General features: G+C 37.5%; 1 protein-coding gene across 8 annotated transcripts in view; it reads right to left on the bottom strand.

The window, feature by feature from the left end:
• The window catches only part of TRIQK (triple QxxK/R motif containing), a 280,870-nt gene that overhangs the window by 151,373 nt on the left and 107,295 nt on the right, over positions 1 to 22,202 (bottom strand). The window lies entirely within an intron of this gene.

Genomic DNA, 22,202 nt, shown 5'->3' with positions numbered 1-22,202 from the left:
TTTGAATTTTCAATTTGTAGTAAGTCCTGCAAATAATGTAGCTGGTCCTGGGAGTGGGTGCAGGGATAAGTGAAGAATCTGGACCAATAATGAAATCTACCACAGAGAGAGACACACATTTTACAGCATGTTTTTTAAGGCTCAAGCTTGCTTATGATTATAGCTAAAAAGCAGTAAAAATAGAAGAATAATGAGAGTGTGATATTGACTAATGGAAGGAGCAATAGACTATTAGAGGAAGTGAAAGACAAATAAAATAAAACTGTAAGAATATAAGAGTGAAAGTCTCTTGGAAAGAAGTTTAAAAAGCCAGAGATGTGGATTGACAGATGAGAGAGGCAAAACAAGAAAGTAAGAAAATTCTAGGCAAACTAAGTTGGCCATAAGTTAACCATGACATTCACTTTCCAATTAACTGTGAAGCAAAAAAAATACATTTGTGTGTGTGTGTGTGTGTGTGTGTGTGTGTGTGTGTGTGTGTGTAGGTATTAAAATATAGCTCTCCTGAATTTTGTCTAAAAAATATAAGATAATATTTTTACACAAATGATTAAATCTGTTAACAACTCTTTAAAGGCAATTATTATAAGATGGTTATGAAATAAAGTTAGCTTTTAATTGGGATAAAAATTATTTCTTATTGATAATTTTGGCTGGCAAGATTTCAAATACTGTATTAGGTGATGATCATATGTTTTGTGATAGGATTATGGCCCACATCATAAACCATTCTGAAATGTATTACAATATTAAAGTTATCAGCTACTTAAAACATCGTATTTCAATTGCATTCAAATTTCACATCTGTCTATGAACTACCACATCAAGTATAAATACTACTAAATCACACACTCAACCCCTCAATCACCCTCACAGTCGTTATGTTCATTCTAAGGAAGTTTGTTGTGTGCCTACTATGTGTCCAGATACTTTGCTTCATTGTTTCAATGAAGGCTGTTACTGTAAGCAAAGTATCTTTGAAGATACTTCAACAAATTACTATGATTTCTTTTTAGTATCTCAAATAAATTCCACTAGATTAAGGATATCAAGAAAAGTTCCTCAAGTCTTAATTCGGAAGGATGTGTGAGAAAGTTGGGGTCTACTGGTTAGGAGTCCATACAGAGGAGATGGTCCTTTGCCACAATATGCTGAAGTAACTGGGACTCTCAGTACAAATACTTGCAGGAGAAAATAGGTGGAAAAATAAGGTGTTTGAAGAGGCAAATGTTATTAGAAGAGATTAGGGGAAATAAATAAAGGAAGAGATTGCAGGACACATATAAAGGGACAAGCTTTCATAAAAAAGTATGTTGATAGCCATTGAGAAGTATAAAATAGGAGGATTCAGCAAATAGAGAAGGAGGCTGAATTGATAAGGTCAGTGAAATAAATTTACTTTTCAATCAACCTTGGTGCATGTTACTTTGGGCCCATTTTGTGGGGCTTTCTTGATAGCAAAAATGTAAGCCATTCAGCAATTTATTCCTTTGCCAAGCTCACAAAATATTGTTCACTGTTCTAACATACCCCAATGAATATTCAATAAACACAAGATTGGGCTAAGAGGAAGCTATATATACAGAAAACCCCCTATTTATGCTATCACAATTTTGCATTTTCTCATTTCCTGAGCCATGAAGTTGTCTATGTTGCTAATGTACAGATTTCTTGCCATTTGCTATCATTTCTCAGAAACTGTTAAAACATAATCTCATGTTTGCTGTGAAATTAGCCTTGAAAAGAAAGCTGCTGAAGAGTACATAGCACCTTCTTGAGTAGTACACACCTCTCCAATTCCTACCGCCTTCCCATTTGGGTAGAAAAATATTGTATTTCCCTAGTCAGTGAACAAACAGGCATTGTGAGACACCGCTCTGGTGGTAGGCACTGTGCTAGCTACTGAGAGGATGCTTGAGAGCGAGCCAACCACACCTCCTCTAGAAAGTTACTGAAGAGTAATGAGCAAAGGAGGATTGCTCTGACATAGGTTATAGAAGGCTCACTCTAATTGCCATGTGGGCAACAGACTGAGAGGCACAGGGAAGGAGGACCAGGAGAGGGGGCAGCCGTGAGGACAGAGAATGCTATCCGGGGCTACTGTGACAGTCCAGAGTTAGCACAGTGGCTTTGACTAGAGCATTATTAGTGAAGATTACAGAAAGTAGTTGATTTGAAATCCCTATTAGAAAGGAGTCAAAGATGGTAATGTGTTTTTTTGTTTGTTTTTTGTTTGTTTTTTGGTTTTTTTTGGTTGGTGTGAGGACGAACGATGTCATTTACTGAGATGGGGAACTTTAAGAAGGAGAAATATTGGAGGCTGTTAGTAAATCAAGAAGTTTGATAGGCCTATGAGACATATCAAGTAATGATGCTAGGCAGGTGGGAAAGAGGTTGGAGCTTGACGATAGCTCTAAGTATCAGCACATAGACGGTATTTAAAGCCAGGAGGCAGAATGAGACCACCAAACAAGTAATCTACTCAGGGAAGAGATGTAGTGGCAAGATATCTCACTCCCCTGTGATAACTTGGCCCTCACCTCCACTCTGGAGCTCGGTGATCTTGACTGCTGGTCGCTTCCCGGAACTCACCAAGGAATCCACCTGCTGGCAGCATGCCAATTAGTCTGAGTGTGGGTTGTGCGCCTCCCCTCACTGGCCCTGAAACTTCTTCCTCTAGTCTCTGGGGTCATGGCTCCAGTAACACTGTGTAGTTATGTGTTAAAAGGATTGACAAAACCCGACACCCATTACAAGGAAATTCTGTTACAGAAAAGACAGACTTAAAAATCAGCATCTACTGCCATTGCTTCCAACGTCCATGAACTCAAATGAATCTCCTGGACCCTTCTTCCCTCCCGAGCTCACGTGACAGGTGTTGCTCCCTGCTAGCTTCTCCCAAAGCCCAGTGCTCTCTCCTTCCATTCCAGGCCCCACTACCTGTGCCTTCCTCATCCCCAAGGAGGCCACATTTTTTTTTTAAATCACACAATTTCATTCTACTTTTTCTTAACTTCCCTGATCCATACAGATTTTTGATCTGATGTCAGTATATTCAAAAGTTTTAATAAAGTGTTTAAATAAATGCCCAAAAAAGGGCAGGGTTTTTTTTCCTATAATAAAGTCTGTAATTCCGTAGAATGTGAAAAATACTGTTTTTTTTTAAAGTGACATCTTCCATCTTTCCTTTTTCTAATTGTATTCATAGTACATATGATTTACATATCACACATCTAAGGAGACTCTTAAACTTACTTCTGTTTGTGTTTAGGTCTGGTACTTGAAAAAGTTCTGTCAGTTATCTAAGTCAAATTTAGGAAGTATGTTCCATTGAAATTTATAATAAGCCAAATATTGTACACAGCACAATTACACACACAATATTCTTTCTACTGATTGATTTTAATTTATAGTTTTTCCTATTATTATAGTCCTCTCCTTTCACTACAAAAGTGAAATAGAAATTATTGAAAAGTAGAAACAGGAAATTACTGGAAACGTAGCAACAAAATTTGGGAAACAACCCAGCTTGGGAGCTGGATAGAGCTGTGTCTTATTTCAGCCTTCCTGATTCCTAGCTGTGTAGCCCTGAGATGCTCATTCAACTGGCTCTCATGTTCTCATATGCAAAACAGTGACCACCACGTTGCAGCGTTGTTCTGAAGATAGAGAAAATATTTATAAATATCTGCCACATAATAGGCACTAAATCCCAATTACCTGAGATGTTCGGTCTCTGACTTTTTGTTAGGACTCCAGAAGGTGGTCTAGCCACTGGGCTAGTTGGGCACAGCCACCGACCTTTTATATAAACCCTGACCCTGGAAAATGCAAGAGAACATTCCCCGGGTTGCCCATCTCACTTGTCAGCTATTATACTTGACTCCCATCTGCCATGTCAAAGTCACAGGGCTCCTGCTCTTGGCAGTGAGCCCTGCGCTGTCAGCAACTGCTGACAGGTGAGGCCCACTGGCCCAAGATCAGAAAGCTTGCTTGCATTGCAAAAGGACCCACCTCACCTGTCAGCTGTCACAGTCACTCTTTTTACACTGCTCCACTCCGGGAAAGGTGATATCTCGTTCAGGAGAAAAACAGTCTAGAGTAATGAAATACAAACGAAGCGATGGCTGTGTGTTTATGAGACTGTGTGTGGTGTTTCTTAGAACTGGTTTGCTTTTGATGGGCACCATTAGAAATGGCTTCTTCCATGGCACTCTAGAGTCACACCTGAAAGTTGCAAAGCTGACTGCCGGCTGAAAAAATGGAATTTGTTGCTGAAAAGAGCCCAAATTCATCAGTGGATTCCACCTGTCAGGTGACAGGCCAGGCTCAGGGTATGGCTGCCATGGCTACATGGTGGGTTCCACCTGTCAGCTGGGCTCCTGGCCAGTCTTTCTGAGTTTAGAGACCCGGTTCTAAACATGAAACACTGAGATGCATAGTATCACTGGTCTGCCCTAAGCATCCATCTGAAAGAGAGCAGCTTTAACACATAGTAAATAACGTTAAAGAACCACAACCTGCCCCTTCGTTACCCCATAAGCATAAACACCATCTTAATTCTACTGACACTACAGACTGTAAGAAATATGACAATTGCATCTTTTCTGTTACTACAAACACACACACACACACACACACACACACACACACACACACACACACTTTCTTATTTGGGGTCCAGAAATTGTAGCCTCACAGAAAAGATCTACGGTTATTATTATTATTAATTTTAATTTTAGAAAGAGAGAGTGCACACAAGAGGGAGAGTGGGAGAGGGGCGGAGAGAGAGAGAGAGAGAAAGAGAGAGACAATCTTAAGCAGACTCCACACTGAACACAGAGCCCGATGTGGGGCCCAGCGCCGGGCCCCACTCAGGGCTCAACATAGGGCTCGATCTCAAGATTTTGGGATCATGACCTGAACCAAAATCAAGAGTCCAATGCTTAACAACTGAGCCAGCCAGGTGCCCTGAAAAGATTTTTTAAATACCCAAGTACTTAAAATTAGAAATAAAATAACGATCACATAATATTGGAGTAACAAAAACAAAAACATGAAATAAAGAAATTATAGCATTAATTTAAAAATATACAATTTTGGGGGTGCCTGGTGACTCAGTTGGTTAAGTGTCCAACTTCAGCTCAGGACATGATCTTGCGTTTGTGAGTTCAATCCCCGCATCGGGTTCTGTGTTGACAACTCAGAACCTGGAGCCTGCCTTGGATTCTGTGTCTCCCTCTTTCTCTGCCTCTCCTCCACTTTCACTCTGTCTCTGTCTCTCAAAAATGAATAAACATTAAAGAACAATTTAAATACACAATTTTTGTTATAACAGTAACTCGTGGCCCTAACATTAAAAAAAAATAGAATATTTATAAAGCGTAGCAAAACAGAATGGTATAGAGGGGAGCACTTAAGTGTCCTCTTTTTCCGATTATTTCCACAGATCCTAATGCCATAGCTTTCTAACATTCACACTTTCACTCATTGCTATCTTTCCCTGCTGGCATTTCACCTCAGCTAGAGTTTGCTGCCCTATAAGCTCACCATAATTTCACCACTGTTGAGTTCAGTGCCTGGCACAGGTAGGCATTCAATATATTTGTGGAATGACTGGATATTTACACTCTTTCATTGAGAGTCAGTCCTCCTTTGGCACTGGATTGAGAACCTGAAGTGTAGAATTTTTTTTCAATCAAGAACACTAAGTGCCTGTACTTAGTCTCATTAGTAAACTCCATCTTGTGTTGGCTGCCATCCAGCTCCCATCAAAAAGACAGTTAAGAAAAATCATATTTGAAAAACAGTGTCTAAGGCAGTGTTTCCTAACTTGAATTATGCTATAGACTGCCAAACTCAAAGTTTTTTAAACAGACAAAACAATTTAGGGAATAAAAAGGGAAGCAACCAAGTTACTAAGGATGAGGTTAAGATGAGAAATGGCCATTAAGTGACAAGTTTTCTTTCTGGAGTTGGGTTTGGGCTTGGGAAATAGATTCATGTCATCTGTTCTTAACCCGAGACAGGCAGAGATTCTAGGTAAGTCATGAGACAGATCACTGGAAATTCATTACTAGTAAGAAATAAGTGGATAATGTGAATGCATTCCTTTTAATGTAAATTAAAAATGACTGAAGGCCAATATTGTCACTCTCACTCACACGTATTTGTAAATTCTTTCTTGTATGGCAGAGAATGGCAAGGCATTTTAGCAATATACCTACATATGCATTTCTACCACACTGAAAATGTGTCACACTTACTGAAGGCACCCTTCATGTGCATTGTGGAAAAAGCAGCAAAGCATTATTGGTCTATAAAAGTATTTAACATTTTGTTCTCTGAACTATATATCTTTAGCAGACTAAGACATCAGAGGAAAACAATATGAATGACATTACTTTCCTTAGGTAAAAATATTTGTACAGGGCATGTAAATCCTTTTTCTTTCATACGGGATAATAAAATTGTTGTTGTCTTCTAATACACGTTAATTTTAGGTTGAGCATTGTTCTATGATTCCATTCCATTCCTTTGTTGGCTCATTAGCTATAACTCTTTGTTTTGTTATTTCAGTGGTTTATAGCATATATCTTTTATCATATCACTCCACCTTCATGTGATACTATAATGCTTCACCTATAGCATAAGAACCTGACAACAGTATGCTTCCATTTCTTTCTTCCTGATCTTTGTATTTCTGTTGTCATATATTTCACTTCTATGTGTATTATAACCCCCATACTACACTTTTTATTTTTGCTTAGTCAATTTTCTTTGAAAGAGATTTAAGTAGTAAGAAAATAATCTTGGGAGCACCTGAGTGGCTGAGTCAGTTGAGTGTCCCGCTTCGGCTCAGGTCATGATCTCATGGCTCCTGGGGTTCGAGCCCTGCGTTGGGCTCTGTGCTGACAGCTCAGAGCCTGGAACCTGCTTCAGATTCTGTGTCTCCCCCTCTCTCTCCCCTCCCCTGTTTGCGCTTCTCTCTCTCTCTCAAAAACTAAATAAATGTTAAAAAAAAAAAAAAGAAAAGAATCTTGTACATTAACCCAATGTAGCCACCATTTCCCATGCTCTTTATTCCTTTATGTGGATCAATATTTACTTCTGGTATCATTTTCCTTCTGCGTGAATGGCTTCCTTCAACATTTCTCACAATACAGGTTTGCTAATAACAAATTCTTTCAGCATTTGTATGTCTGAAAGTCTTGATTTTGCCTTCATTTTTGAAAGATATTTTCCCTGGGTTGAGAATTCTAGGTTGACATGTTTTTTCTCTTTTAGTATCTTAAAGAGGGTGCTCCACACTCTTCTCATTTGTGCTGTTTCCAGTGAGAAATTTTCTGTCCTTATCTTTTTTTTCCCTTGACTCCTCTTAACATTTTTCTCTTCACTGGTGGTATTAAGCAATTGGATTATGATAGTTTTCTTCAATTCTGGTACTTAGAGTTTATCGAAATTCTTAGACCCGTGGGTTTGTAATTTTCACCAAATTTGGACATTTGGGGCCATTATTTCTTGAACTTTTTTTTCTGCCCCTCCCTGTAGGTACATCATAATAAATAATGATATGCTTATTGTTAGACCATTTGAAGTTTCCCAATGCTCTCTGATACTGTATTTATTTATTTCTAGACTTTTTCTCTCAGTGTGTTTTATTTTGGGTACTTTCTATTACAGTCTTCAAGTTCACTAACTTTTCCTTATCAACATCTAATCTGCTATTATTCTCATCCAGTAAAATTTTTCATCTCACAAATTATAATTTTAATCTGTAGAATAAGGATATATGTTCTTTTTATATCTTCCTTGTTTCTACTTAACATGTTCTATCTTACCTCTAGTTTTTTTGAAAATAGGAAATACTGTTGCAAGTTTTAATATGTTTGTGAATTCTAACATCTGTGTCAGTTCTGGGTCAATTTTTGATTTATTTTTCTCCTCATTATGAGTTTTATTTTCCTATTTCTTTGAATGCCTGTATTTTGTATTGGATGCTTTGATCGATAATTATGTATTGTCATATTCTTGAGCTTTATTCTGGGACAAGTGAAGTTTCTTGGAAACAGTATGAGGATTCAAGGTCTTGTTTGTAAGATTTGTTAGATGCGACCAAAGCAGTTTTTGGGTAATTATTTGGTTAATTATTCCCTAGGGTTGCTACCAGACTTTCAGTACTCTCCTCAATGACTGGGAGACATTGAGTTTTTCTAGTCTGACTGCTGGAAACAAGCACTATTCCCTGGCCTGAAGAGGCTCCCTGTTCTGTTCCCTCTAATACTTTTGAGTGGTTCCTTCCCCAGCTATGGGTCGATCAGCACTCAGCTGAATATTTAGGGTCGAGTCTCTGCAATACTCTGGAGTTCTCTCTCTGTGCGGTTCTCTCCTTTCTGGCAATCTTTTCTGAAAATCTAGCTGCTTCAGTCTCTTGGGAATCTCTGTTTGCCTCCTCAACTCTGAGAGTATGCAGAGTATTTTCTGCACTGTGGCCTTCCTTTCCCTGTACTGTGGCCTGGAAGCTTTCTCAAGGCAATAAGCTGGGATGATTACAGGGCTCACCTGATTTGTTTCCCATTAGGGAATACTGCCCTTTGTTGCCTGATATCCAATGTCTTACAACCATGGTTTCCTGTAGTTTGTCTGGTTTTCTGCTTGTATGAATCAGCATGGTAAATTTAGTCTCTGTTAACCACCATGGTCAGAAGAAGTCTTTTTTATCTCAATACATTTATTATCTAAATATAATGTTAATAATAAGAATAACAATTTAATTAAAAGTTTCTCTTCTCCAATGAAGGAATTAAATTATCTAAATACATTAATTTGAAGTGTCCATTGTTCGATTTGTGCCTCAAGATATTTAGTGTTTCTTTCTGAGAGGAAAATGCATTTTTCTAATTATCTGAAAAATTAAAGTGATGTCTGGTTCTATGGGAAATGACACTAATTCCTTCTGGAAAGCTCTCAGTAACTTAGGAAAGAGCTTGGGAATCTGTTTACAAGTTTGTGTAGCTAAGATGTAAAGATCTCAGAAGTTGTCTAAGTCACTGGGTATCATATATTGAAAATAACTGGTTTCTCCCTAAAATGCTTTTACATAACAGGAATTTCCCCTAGAAACAAGAGTAGACTGGGTCTCAATATATATGGCAAGTTGGACTTAATAAATGATTGTGGAAAGCTTTTTTTTTTCACAATTATTGATTGTATTAATGACTTTTATACCTTTGCTTCTACTTCTGAAAGTCCTTCTGGAAAGCAGTTACTTAATTCTTAAAGACTCCAGTTAGATGAAGCTTTTCTTAAAGCTTCCCCAGACAAATGTCAATCCCACTTTCTGTCACTCTCATAGCATTTTGTGAGTAGTTATCATTTTAGCTCACACAGGGCTGTATGGTAATTATTCATTATCAAGTCTCTTTCCACCAATAAAACTATGTACTTTTACATGAGAAGGCCCTGTCATTCATATTCTTCTTGGTACCTTTCATTCACTCTTACTACATAGAAGTGATAAATACTTGTGAAACCAAATAACATACATAAGACACTCATAAATGGGGATAAGAAAATAATGTGATAGGAGCCACGAATTGAGAATAGTGAGAAGTAAAGGTGGATTAGTAGAGTGCGGTTAGATTAAGAAGGATGGGAAAAGTTAGTAAGAGCATCTACACTTATATCAGGAAAAATACCAAGTTACTGAATACTATTGAGTAAGGAAGACAAAAAAAATTGTAAAATAATGTTATACATTTTTCCTTCCAAAAAAAAAAGTAGAAATTTAATCATCTTAAAAGTTTCTCACACAATGGGCAGAAGACAAGAGAAGTGTCCTTCTCTAAAGAAAACATCCACATGGCCAACAGGCACATGAAAAGATGCTCAACGTCACTCCTCATCAGGGAAATACAAATCAAAACCACACTGAGATATCACCTCACACCAGTCAGAGTGGCTAAAATGAACAAATCAGGAGACTATAGATGCTGGAGAGGATGTGAAGAAACGGGAACCCTCTTGCACTGTTGGTGGGAATGCAAACTGGTGCAGCCACTTTGGAAAACAGTGTGGAGGTTCCCCCCAAAATTAAAAATAGATCTACCCTATGACCCAGCAATAGCACTGCTAGGAATTTACCCAAGGGATACAGGAGTGCTGATGCATAGGGGCACTTGTACCCCAATGTTTATAGCAGCACTTTCAACAATAGCCAAATTAAGGAAAGAGCCTAAATGTCCATCAACTGATGAACGGATAAAGAAATTGTGGTTTATATACAATGGGATACTACTTGGCAATGACAAAGAATGAAATATGGCCTTTTGTAGCAATGTAGATGGAACTGGAGAGTGTTATGCTAAGTGAAATAAGTCAGGAAGAGAAAGACAGATACCATATGTTTTCGCTCTTATGTGGATCCTGAGAAACTCAACAGAAGACCATGGGGGATGGGAAGGGAAAAAAAAAAGTTAGAGAGGGAGGGAGCCAAAGCATAAGAGACTCTTAAAAACTGAGAATAAACTGAGGGTTCATGGGGGTGGGAGGGAGGGGAAAGTGGGTGTTGGGTATTGAAGAGGGCACCTGTTGGGATGAGCACTGGGTGTTTTATGGAAACCAATTTGACAATAAATTTCATATTAAAAAAAAGTTTCTCACAATTTCAATATTTCAAAAATACCTGAAGCAAAGCACAAAATAAACAAATACCTTAGAATACCCCCCCTTCTCAATCCTCCCCCTTCCTCTCTGTACTCCGCTCCCCCTCATATTTTAAGGATATTTTCTAAGCACTGTAAAGCTATTTTTAGAACCACCTTTATAAATTTTCAGTATTTGCACTGAATACTGCATTTCTTTCAGAAATACTTAATATTTTACCACCACGATATAGACATTTCATCTTTAGGTCTCTGGTAAAAAATCTGAAATATTTTAAAATAGTATCTGTTTACAGCAGAGTGGGAGAATTTGATAACAAACAGAGAATGGATGAGCTTTACAATACTCAAAATGTCAAAATCCGGGTATTGAGATAATAAGATCAGTACACAAAGTATCAGGTAACCTGAGTTCAAAGAAAGTAAATCTGGCATGATAAGTTGGATAAAAATGTCAGTACAAAGGTTATTCTCCACTTGTTTCCCCTTTCTCCTGCATCCATTCTTCTCTCTATGCCACAGAAGGCAGACAGACTCCAAATTTCACCTCTCTGACTCCTTTAACAAATGAGTACAAAAGTAAATATAAATACCTTATAATTTGCAATGTAACTTATAATATTTTTTTTTGCACACCCAAGAAATCATCTTGCACCACTTCTCTAAATCATATCCTATTTATAGGTCAGTTGTGACAATTTATTCGCCTCTCTCCAACTCCATCATCTCTCAGTTAAAATATAGTCACTCCTTTGTAGTTTGGGGTCCCAACCACATATTGCTCGTCTTCTTCAAGGCCTAATGGTAAGGAATGGAACAGGGAGAACAGGAAGCTAACTGGAAACCAAAGTCGCAGCCTATTTAGGGATGTCTGTTACTCCCAGTGTATAATGATCAAAGGAAAAATGGATGGGGGATGTGACTACTAACAGGCCTGCATGGCTGTCTCTTACCCTCCCCACCTCTCCCAAGTCTAGACCTTAGCAGCCGGCCAAGGGAGCGAGCAGGGTCTGAAAGCAGCCTGAGAGTGCACGTTCCATGTCTGCTGCTAGGAGAATGTCTGCTTTACAGTGATTAGCAGTGATGCTTGCCAATGGCTCTCCAAGGGAGAAGGCACCAAGTGGGTCCTGGAATTTGCCCTGGGTCTGTTACTTCAAGGACAGAGGGAGCTGGGGAAGAGATCCATCTTTCTCATTCATTTAAACAAGCAGCTCAAGAGAGCCAAGAAAGAGTCTCTCTCACTACTGAGGGGCGACCGTGGGTGGGGTGGGACCCACTGGCTGCTCAACAGTGTTATTACCTAGTCTTCCTTGCCCCCCCCCACCCCTTGGGAGGAGCAAGAATGGAGTAGAGAGAATAAAGCCAGAAATGTCCCCTTCAAAATTCCCCAAACCTTGAGAAAACTTGAAAAGCCCTCTCTATCAAAATATAGAGATAGTGGATTCTTCCCTTAAAGTTCTTCCCTAAAAAACCTCCTTGGCAGGGCTAGTAAAATTATTAAACGAGGTACACATAGAGAGCTCCTAAACATGACCATACACATAGTAGGTATTCCATAAAATTAGTTTAAAAAGTAAGAATAGTCCTTGAACTATATTGTCTGAACTCCAATGGGAAGAAGTTGCCAGTAATTACTAATAATGACTAATTTTCAACACGCACTTTAGTCACTCCTTATATATATTATTGCTGTTATTAAGTACCTAACAAGGTTTGTTGGCCTAGAACAATGCATTGCCTCAAATTGAAAATAGGCAGTAATTCAATAGAAAAAATTACAGGCAGTGTAGAACCCCCTTAAATTGAATTAGACTCTTAAATATAGTACTTACAGTACCCTTGATGTAAGCTTTTTTAAAGCATTAGGGGAATCAAACAAACAAGGTCTATATTTTTGCATAGGGTGTTTTATGTTCAATGCTGCAATATTTATGTTTGGCACCATTCACTCCATGAGAAAATATAGGCTGTGTGTCTTTTATTTGCTTGATAGTTCAGACTCACTGATACCCAAGGGCTTACTACACCCACAGATTTTGTCACAATACTTATATTCTGAAAAGGGATTTTCACCATTCAAAAGCAAGCCAAGTCTAATTCTGTAATTTTTTTATACTGTAAGATATTATTTAGTATGTGTGAAGTACCTAAAAGATCTATCATCAGTGAATATGACATAATATAATCTATTTTGCACAGTAAAACTGCTTGCCAATTTCTGTTTCATTTCCAACTGATGGCCAATTTAAAGAGTCTTGGTTTCTTTTTTTCTGTTTTCTTAGTCTGTTATTAAATTTACTATCAAAGCAATTAAGAGAAAATAATTCAGTTCTTCTACACCTATTTTGAACAAATGGATTCTGACTTCATCATTTAATTAATGTTCTGTGAACAATTTAAATATTCTTTTCTTTGAGGAATTCTGAGAGTGCAGGTTTTGAAATAACAATAGTAAAGATCAACTCAGCAATATTATTTCCCAGGGCTATGTCATATACCTTTTTTTTTTTTTTTTTTTCAGAAAAGACAAGAACTTTATCTTGTTTTTGGTTGGAAGGAGCTACTGATGTTTATCAATTGGGAAGTCAGAGATGATAAAAAGAGACTATTGCATGGAGGAGACTGGAGCAAAGATCTACTGACCAAAGGTCAGAGGCTGAGCAAAGAAGCAAGATGGTAACTACATATAAGGTTCGAGACTTTCCAAAAGGAAGAAACTGCATTAGAGTCTCTCCACCAGACTGTGCTAGCATTTGCTGACTTGAGGACTATGCCACTTAAAATTAGTAGAAAGTAAACTAAGATAAAGATATAATCAACAACAACAATAATACCCATTATTCACTGAATATCTACAATGTGCCACATACTTCAGAGATCTACACAAATACTATTACACATGAAGAAAGCAAAGCTCAGAGACATTAAGAATGTGGGTTAAGATCATGAAGTTCATAGATCATGCAACAAGGACTCAAGCCAATTCAAAACCTATACTTTTTCCACTAAGCCGTTTTCATGTAAGAAAAAAAAACAATACTCCTCAAACTGATCATTTGTATTTCATTTATACAGAAATTTTAAGCTATTTAGCCATTTGCCAGCTCTATTTCTGTATGGAAGAACTACACTAACTTCAGTTCAATCATGCTGACTCAATGGCACGCAAGGGTTTATGATTATAAATACCTCTGTGATTCAAAAAGGCAACTGTTGTTCCATTTTTCCAATCCATCAAGTTGACTGTTTGCTTCAGAATAAAACATCGCTACATGAGTTGTTGCATGTTGATATAAGCCATTTTTAAAAAGGAATGGAATTAACATTAATTGTGCCAGGCCTTGTGCAAGACTTTGCTTTCTTTATCCAAGGTGAACTTTATGAAAGTTTAGGTCCATTTTATAGATGAGGAATTAAAAGCTCACACAGAACAAGTCAGTTTCCAGAGACTACAGAAAGCCAGTAGTCTAACACTCTTGACCAGAGTGGTGGTAACACAGGTGCAGAAGGAATGAGATAGACCTAGTGTTCAAGTCCTAGAGATGCTCCAAGCCATAACCATGCCAGGCTCTGGATCAGGCATAGAGATACCAAGAAAGACTAAGTTTCTTGCCTTAACTTGCGCATGGGTAGCAGTTTCTTTGATGACTCACTTCTGTAGTTGCCTTTTGAGAGGCATTCTTGAGAGCTTTACCAAAAATCAATTTCTTTGGCCCTCTAGTGTTTTAGACTTTAGGTGTCACACTTCAGGAAAATGTGCACCCCTATTGTTCTTTTACTAGAGAGTCACAGAGTTTGACTTTCTTTAAATTCAGAAAACCTGGACAGAGGGTTAAAGAAAAAAAATGCAACAGATGTCACAGCCCAGGATAGAATGGCAGCTAACGGATTATCTGTAACACTCTTTCTTCTTCCTTTGCCTCATCTCTTTATCATGTGCGTAGTGAAAAGAGAAGACCAAGAAAGAGAATAGAACAACCACTGTCAATATTTTCTTTTAATAGAATAAAAATTAAAAACGGGGAAAAAAAGAACACACAGAAAGATTAAAAAATGCTTAAAAATATTTTTGATATTATTTCAAGACCTACAAATGGATTATGAACTGAAGTTTGAAACACATTGGTCTAAAGAGATCATTTCCTAAGGAGTTCTAATTTCTCCATCTTTTAAAAACATTTTTTTAACGTTTACTCATTTTTGACAGACACAGTGTGACTGAGGAGGGGCAGACAGAGAGGGAGACACAGAATCTGAAGCAGGCTTCACGCTCTGAGCTGTCAGCACAGAGTCTGACACAGGGCTTGAACCCACGAACCGCGAGATCATTACCTGAACCGAAGTCAGATGCTTAACCAATTGAGCCACCCAGGCGCCCCTCTCCTTCATCTTTGGTTGGCAACACAGTTTAACCACAATGAGAAGATATTTCTCTCCCCAACTTCTGCTTTTTTATCCTTTTACTTTTTTTCTAGAGGAAGTCTTAAGTGTCTCCTACTAGTTGGAGACTTACCATTAAAATCTACCCTGTCCCCAATCACTCAAACCATTTAAACTTGTTGACTTTGTTTTACCCCCAAGACGTCAAGAGACCAAATTATTAAAGTAAATCATGTCCAAACCCAACAAGGTAGCAATTCTTTTTATAATATCCCTAAAGTATGGCCATTTAACCTCTGCCTGAATCGTTATGTTAATGCCTTCATTGCCTAATTAATTAAGAGAAGGAATTCAGGTCAGATATGAAGAATGGTCAGGTATTCTTCTCTAAAAGCAATTAGCCACTTGGTTTTAACATTTATGTTCCTTGAAAACATTATGTTTATTTAAACTGTGCTTCCCCCTCTCCCTCCCCAATTCAGGTGTAAACAAAATAATAAAGTGTTAGCCTTTTCTGGTGCATCTGTGAACACAATATTAGCTTCTGACAGCCGAGGACGGCTGGACTTTCACCTTTACTTTATTTCCTCAAAATAACAGTTGTCAGATGCATAAATATAAACATGTCTATAAAAATAAAACCTCAGAAATTCACATATGCAGAGAATCATATGCTCATACTAGAATATAACACAACTCAATCAATTGATGTTTTAGACTTCTGAAGTTCAAGAGATAGTCAAAGATTTATTCTGATGCAAGTTAATGTGGTCAACCATATGATGTGGGAGCCCTGGAGTGCTGGGTAGGCTAGAAAGAAAGAAAATTGTTTTTTTTTACTTTGGGAGGAGGAGTCACAAACTCAAAAGCCCACAGGGACCAGAAAGATCACAGAAATGAGGGAAGTGGTAAAGAACTGGAGTCTCCTGGGAAGACTGTCCCCAATGGAAAGGAAGTTCCCACTATTCAGCACTAGCCACGGTTTTCCAGCAGAAGATGTAGTTCAGTTTTCTAGATTTTTCTATTTTTTAAAAGAAGCCAGACAACTTTTTTGTTTTAGGGAAATCTTTTTATTTTTAAATGTTGGACCCTAGCTCAATTAAAAACAAAAACAAAAACAAAAACAAAAACAAAAACAAACTACTGGCCAAATAAAATATATTTGCAGGCTCACGTGTCTCTCGTTTAGTAAACTTGGGTTAGGCAGATGGGCCACTTTAGCTTCTTTCCTAAAATTCAATATTTATATTCATTTATTTATATACTCAGGCAAGAGTAAGTTATTTTCTAATGTTTTTAATGTGCTTAAGCTAAATTAGATAGGAAATGCCTTTGAGATGAATTATCTTAAAGCAATGGATGCTAGTTAAGGTGGAGACAGTTCTACTAGGTTGTAGCGGAGTGGGGGCCAGGAAGCCAGAATGAGGAGAAATATTTCTTTGTACGAATTATTGATGAAGACAGCCTTGCATCACCATCCAACAGAAGTTTCTGTAATGATGAAATGTTCTACATCTGCTCTGCTAAATACGATAGCCACTAGTCACGTGTGTGGTTGGCAATTAGCATTTGAAATGTGGCTCGTATAAGAACAGAATTTTCAACGTTATTTAAGTTAAATTAATCAAATTAAATAGCCATATGTGGTTAATGACAACTGTATTTGACAGTACAGCTCTAGATGTATGTGTCAGAAGAGATCATCAGGTTCAAAGATATCACTACTTGATGTAAGCTAATTAGATATTGTCAAATTGATTTCCAAATTGGTTCTACTAACTTATATATGCAAAAATTTTTGTTTTTTTATAGTTCAACTTCTTCAACACTTGTATTATCAAAATTTTAAATTGTGGGTAGTCATATGAGCAATAATGTCAGCTCTTGATTAGCTTACTCGCGATTTTCCTGATTATTAGTGAAGTTCACCATCTTACAATATTAAACATTTGAGTTTAAACTTTGAATTTTCTGTTCATATATTTTGATAATTTTTCTAAAAGTTATTTCTTTTTTTCTTTGTTTTCTATCTCTATCTCTTCTTTCCTTCCTTCTTTACTAATTTATAGACATAATTGATAAATTCTCCATTTTAATTTTTTGTCAGTTATAGGAATCAAAAATATCTTCTCTCCGTCTGTGTACTGTATTTTCACTGTTTATAGTGTCTTATTTGATCAGAAGTTTTAAAATTTTAATGCAGTATGGTGTGTCTATCACTTACTTTATGACTTATGCAATCTGTGCCTTATTAAAGAAATTCTTGCTGAACCAATATCTACTTTATCTAATATTAATATATAACTAGACGAACATTGTTTTCATTGAGGTTTGCCAGGTTTAGTAAATAATTATAGGATACACAGTCAAATTTGATTTCCCGATAAATGATGAACTCTTTTCAGTATGTTTGCCTCTGCAATATTTGGAACATACTTATTATAATAAAAGATATTCCTTGTCTCTCTCTGAAATTAACATTTTTAACTGGTCATCTTGTATTTCCTCTGGCAACAATATGTTGTTTAGAAAATATCTACTATATATTTTCTCTCATTTTTCTTCCAAACTTTCAAGATCCTTATGCATTCAGTGTGTCTTTCATAACTAGCATTTAAATGAGATTTAGTTCCTTACCCAACATAAGGATCTGCCTTTTAAAAGGCAAAGTCCATTTACAATTTTAAATATAATTTATTGCCATTTATTGTGACTATTTTCCTTTAATATTTACCATGTTTTTTTGATGTTTATTTTTTCTCTTTCTCTGCCTTTTCCTGTATTAACTGGGATTTCCTCTTAATAGTCTCTGGCCCTATTATCTCAAGTTTTAAAGAAATCTCCTATATACTTTTTGCGTACTTTTATTTCATGGTTCCAGGTATACATGTTTCCATGTTTCAGAGCATTTAATTATCTCTGCCTTTTCAGACAGAAATATTAATGTTCCTTAATATTTCTATTTGCAATGGTATGTTTATTGATGTTACAAATATGTGTTAAAGTGTTCTCTGCTTAAGTAAGACCTATGGTTGTAACAAGATGAATAAGGCAGAATCCCTATGCTCGAGATATTTATAGATGCTATTGCCTCATAAAATAATAAACATAAAATACGTCTTCTTATGTAAGTGCATATATATATGAGTACGTGTGTGAAGGTAGCTTGGTACCTAACATCTATATGTATCTACTGCTTATAAACACGCACACACACACACACACACACACACACACACACTTATTCTACTGACCACTGCTATGATGGTGCATTGGTGTGAGACTGACCATATGCCAGGTACCAGTGGGGGGACACGTGGAGCCACTGACCCATAGTTTTCATAATAAAAAAGTCTGCAGTGCTTAGAAATATAAAACAGTCTCACATATCATGATAGCAGTATTTGCAAAGCAATTTCATGTTCTTTTTCTCACTTAACTTTTCCAAAATTCTTATGGGAGTAGGAAAGATATTCTAAACCTCCATAAAGTAGTAAAGTAGTAATTGAGACCCTAAAATATTTTTAAGAGATTAGTTCAGAAAGTGTTTTTCTGAATCCTAGGATTCTGTAAACCTCAACTTAAATTTCAGGCATTATTTGATTTGTTACTATAGAATATGGCCCTTTTATTTTACTTTATTCACATTTTAGATATAGCCTAATGAAATAAACATATTTTAACCAGAGTTCTATGCTTTTTTCTTCACAAAGCCTTGTCTGAAAGATTAGAATCATGAAGAAAGGCCCATCAAAAATTGTCTACTTTCAGAACAGAAATTCAACATGACCACATATACTGTGTTTAAATTAAACATCAAAGTATATGTTTATGTTTTTAAAATTATAGTAAAAGAGCTAACATTTTCTCAGTACATCTTATAGTAAATCGTTCAATAATTAATGTTGCTATTTTAATTAAAATTAACTTTACAGAAAATGACTTAATCGTGTGTTTTATACAAGATTTTTCCTGGTTAAGTTTCATAGTAGAATCCTAACCTCATGAGCTATGCAACCAAAACCTTTAAAAGCCATTGGATTGTGGACATGAGGTAGAAACAAAGAACAAACTCTGTCACTCTTTATACAACAAGACCCATGAAGAGAAATTTTTTTTTTCTTAATCAGGAAAATGATGCAGATGACCTTTAAAAGGATATGGATAAAAAGAAGAAAACTTGTGGAAGACAGGCATAGCCACAAAAGGTATTGTGATTAATGTAATTCATAAGCAAATAAAAGCCATTCTCATTTATCCAATTAAATATGTGTTTTGTCGGGGCACCTGGGTGGCTCAGTCGGTTAAGTGTCTGACTTTGGCTCAGGTGACGGTCTCACAGTTCGTGAGATCAAGCCCCGTGTCGGGCTCTGTGCCGACAGCTCAGAGCCTGGATCCCACTTCAGATTCTGTGCCTCCCTCTCTCTGCACCTCCCCACTCACGCTCTGTCTCTTTCTCAAAAATAAATATGAAAAAAAGTTTTTAAAAAAATAAAGTGGCTTCTCAGGGATTAGTTTGAAAATGTGTCTCTCACCCTTATGCCACAGACTGAAATCCAGTTGTTGGTCATGCTTCTATAAAGATTCAACAGGTCTGACACTGTTAGAAGTCAGTCTGCTGTTGAAAAGGATATCTGTGTAGGAAAGGAGGGATGCTACAGCAATCTCCTACGTACTCAGCATCGCACTGGAGGAGCAGAAGTTGGAGAAAGACATGGGAGGAGCTGTCCTCTAAGCATCCGTGGGTAGTAGAAGCATCTGCCCCATTCACTTCAGTGTGCTCACTGCCCTACACATAGCTTAACACGTATAAAGCACCTAATAAGAATTTCCTGAAGAAATGAATGAATGAAGGTTGAGCCCCAAAAATTACACATAAAAAATTACATTTTCTTTTCTCAGTCTTTCTCCTAAGTTCAGACCAATCCAGGTGGATATCAAATAGACTATAAGATTGTGCCAGGGGCGCCTGGGTGGCGCAGTCGGTTAAGCGTCCGACTTCAGCCAGGTCACGATCTTGCAGTCCGTGAGTTCGAGCCCCGCGTCGGGCTCTGGGCTGATGGCTCAGAGCCTGGAGCCTGTTTCTGATTCTGTGTCTCCCTCTCTCTCTGCCCCTCCCCCGTTCATGCTCTGTCTCTCTCTGTCCCAAAAAAATAAATAAACGTTAAAAAAAAAAGATTGTGCCACTTTGCTACCTAAGGGGCTTGGCATCAGGTCAGCCTCCTAGGCCCACGTATACATGCCACAGCATAAGGATCACACTTCTGTTCAATCATCTAAGTTTCCTTCATCATCGTCCATAGGGATTCCAGTGTCCTGGTGACCAGGCACAAGCTCTCAGGCCCTGGGGATCAAAACTATCCCGTCTGCCCCAGTTAAATGAATTTAGCATCAGCTGTATTTGCTTCTTCCTCCTCTTCCTCTTGGTAGACTAACATCCCTGGAATTAGGAAACCTAATGCTCCTTCTTACAAAACAAGCACTCTCTTCTGGGGGACTGCTTCTCCCTCAACTGTAACTACATGCTTTAGTACAAGCTGCCAATCACGTTATTCTTCCCTCCTCTCCCCCAACAGTTTAATTTTCAATTGGATTGTGAGGTCAGAGCAATGAGAATCTGTCTGCAGAACGTTTTGAAATAAAGCAGAAAAAGAAATATAAGCCCTTCCCGTGTAAATCTGTGAAATATGGAGAATGGATCGGCTGATGGTCAAATTGTTTTATATATGTAAATGGAAATGGTCTGTAAAAACTAAGATGGTGGGAAAAGCAGATAAGGGAAAGATGATGAGAGAGAGAGAAGGAGGGAAGGGGAGAAGGACAAGAGAGAAAAAGAAAAAAGAGAAAGATGATAGGATGTGAGTTCAAGGTTCCAATTTTCCTTGAAGACTTAACTCCATCCCTAATCATCCCTCTGTTTTGTGAGGAAAGAAATGGTTCTTTTTGCCCATGTTAATATGATTTTTTGGTCACTTTCAACTAAATTATTGGGGATGATGAAGGATAGCAGTTGGAGGCTTGCCACCCCCACTTTCTCAAACCACCTGAGGGTCGAGTGCTCTATGGCCAAGTCCCAGTTGCCCACAATGGTAATCTGTTCATGAACAGCCTGTGTGGGCATCCTCCCACTTCTTGTCTCAGCTCTCCACTCCCTACCTGTGCTTCCTGTGGTTACCTCCCAAATAAATCCGTGGTGCTCAAATCCTAATTTCAGAATTTACTGCTGGGAAAGCCAACTATGGGGAAATAAGAATATTTTTATGCTGCTACTGTTTTCTGATCATAAAAATAACACTTGTCCGCTGAAGGTAATTTGAAAAATAAAGAGGTACAAAGAAAACAAAAACTGTTAGAACATAATTTTAGCAGATATAATTACTAAAATTTTGATGTAGTTCAATCCATATAAATAAATAGAAAGTATGTGCATTGTGTTAACCAAGTTTGAATCTCTATACCACCACCGAGATGTATAACTTAGATATTTTACTTTTGCCTGTTTCAGTTTTTTTTATTAGTAAGGTGTGTATACACAGACACACACACACACAGACACACACAGACACACACAGACCCACACAGACCCCAACAAGATTGCTGCAAAGGTTAAATGCAATGAAATATGTGAAAGTATGTGTTGCAAAGCAGGTGTCTAATATCCATCATTATTGTTGTTCTTTGTTTCAGGGATTTTCAGTGAAATAGAAGATCTATAGAGCACCTCAGTGGCTTACTCAGTTAACTGTCTGGCTTCGACTTAAGCCATGATCTCACGGTTCTTGGGTTCGAGCCCTGCGTTGGGCTCTGTGCTGACAGCTCGAAGCCTGTCAGCTTCAGATTCTGTGTCTCCCTCTCTCTCTGCCCCTCCCCTATTCGTGCTCTGTCTCTGTCTCTCTCCCTCAAAAATAAATAAACATTAAAAAATTTAAAAAAAGAAACAGAAGATCTACCCATGCCTCATGCAGCCTACTTGGTAATTTTACTCAGACCCATATTTTCTAATACTTAGAAATATAGAGATCATTGTTTTTCTAAGTGCAGTTGAGAAACCACGAATACCAGAATCACCTAGGGAGCTTATTAAAAAGGGAACTTCCTACACCCTACTAAATCAGTCTTTGAGATAGGGCCTGAGAATATGCATTTCAATAAAGCATC

This window comes from Puma concolor, chromosome F2 (genome assembly GCF_028749965.1).
Source record: "Puma concolor isolate L17-30 chromosome F2, mPumCon1.1.hap2, whole genome shotgun sequence".
NCBI classification, from domain to species: domain Eukaryota; kingdom Metazoa; phylum Chordata; class Mammalia; order Carnivora; family Felidae; genus Puma; species Puma concolor.
This window is presented reverse-complemented; position numbering and strand designations above follow the sequence as displayed.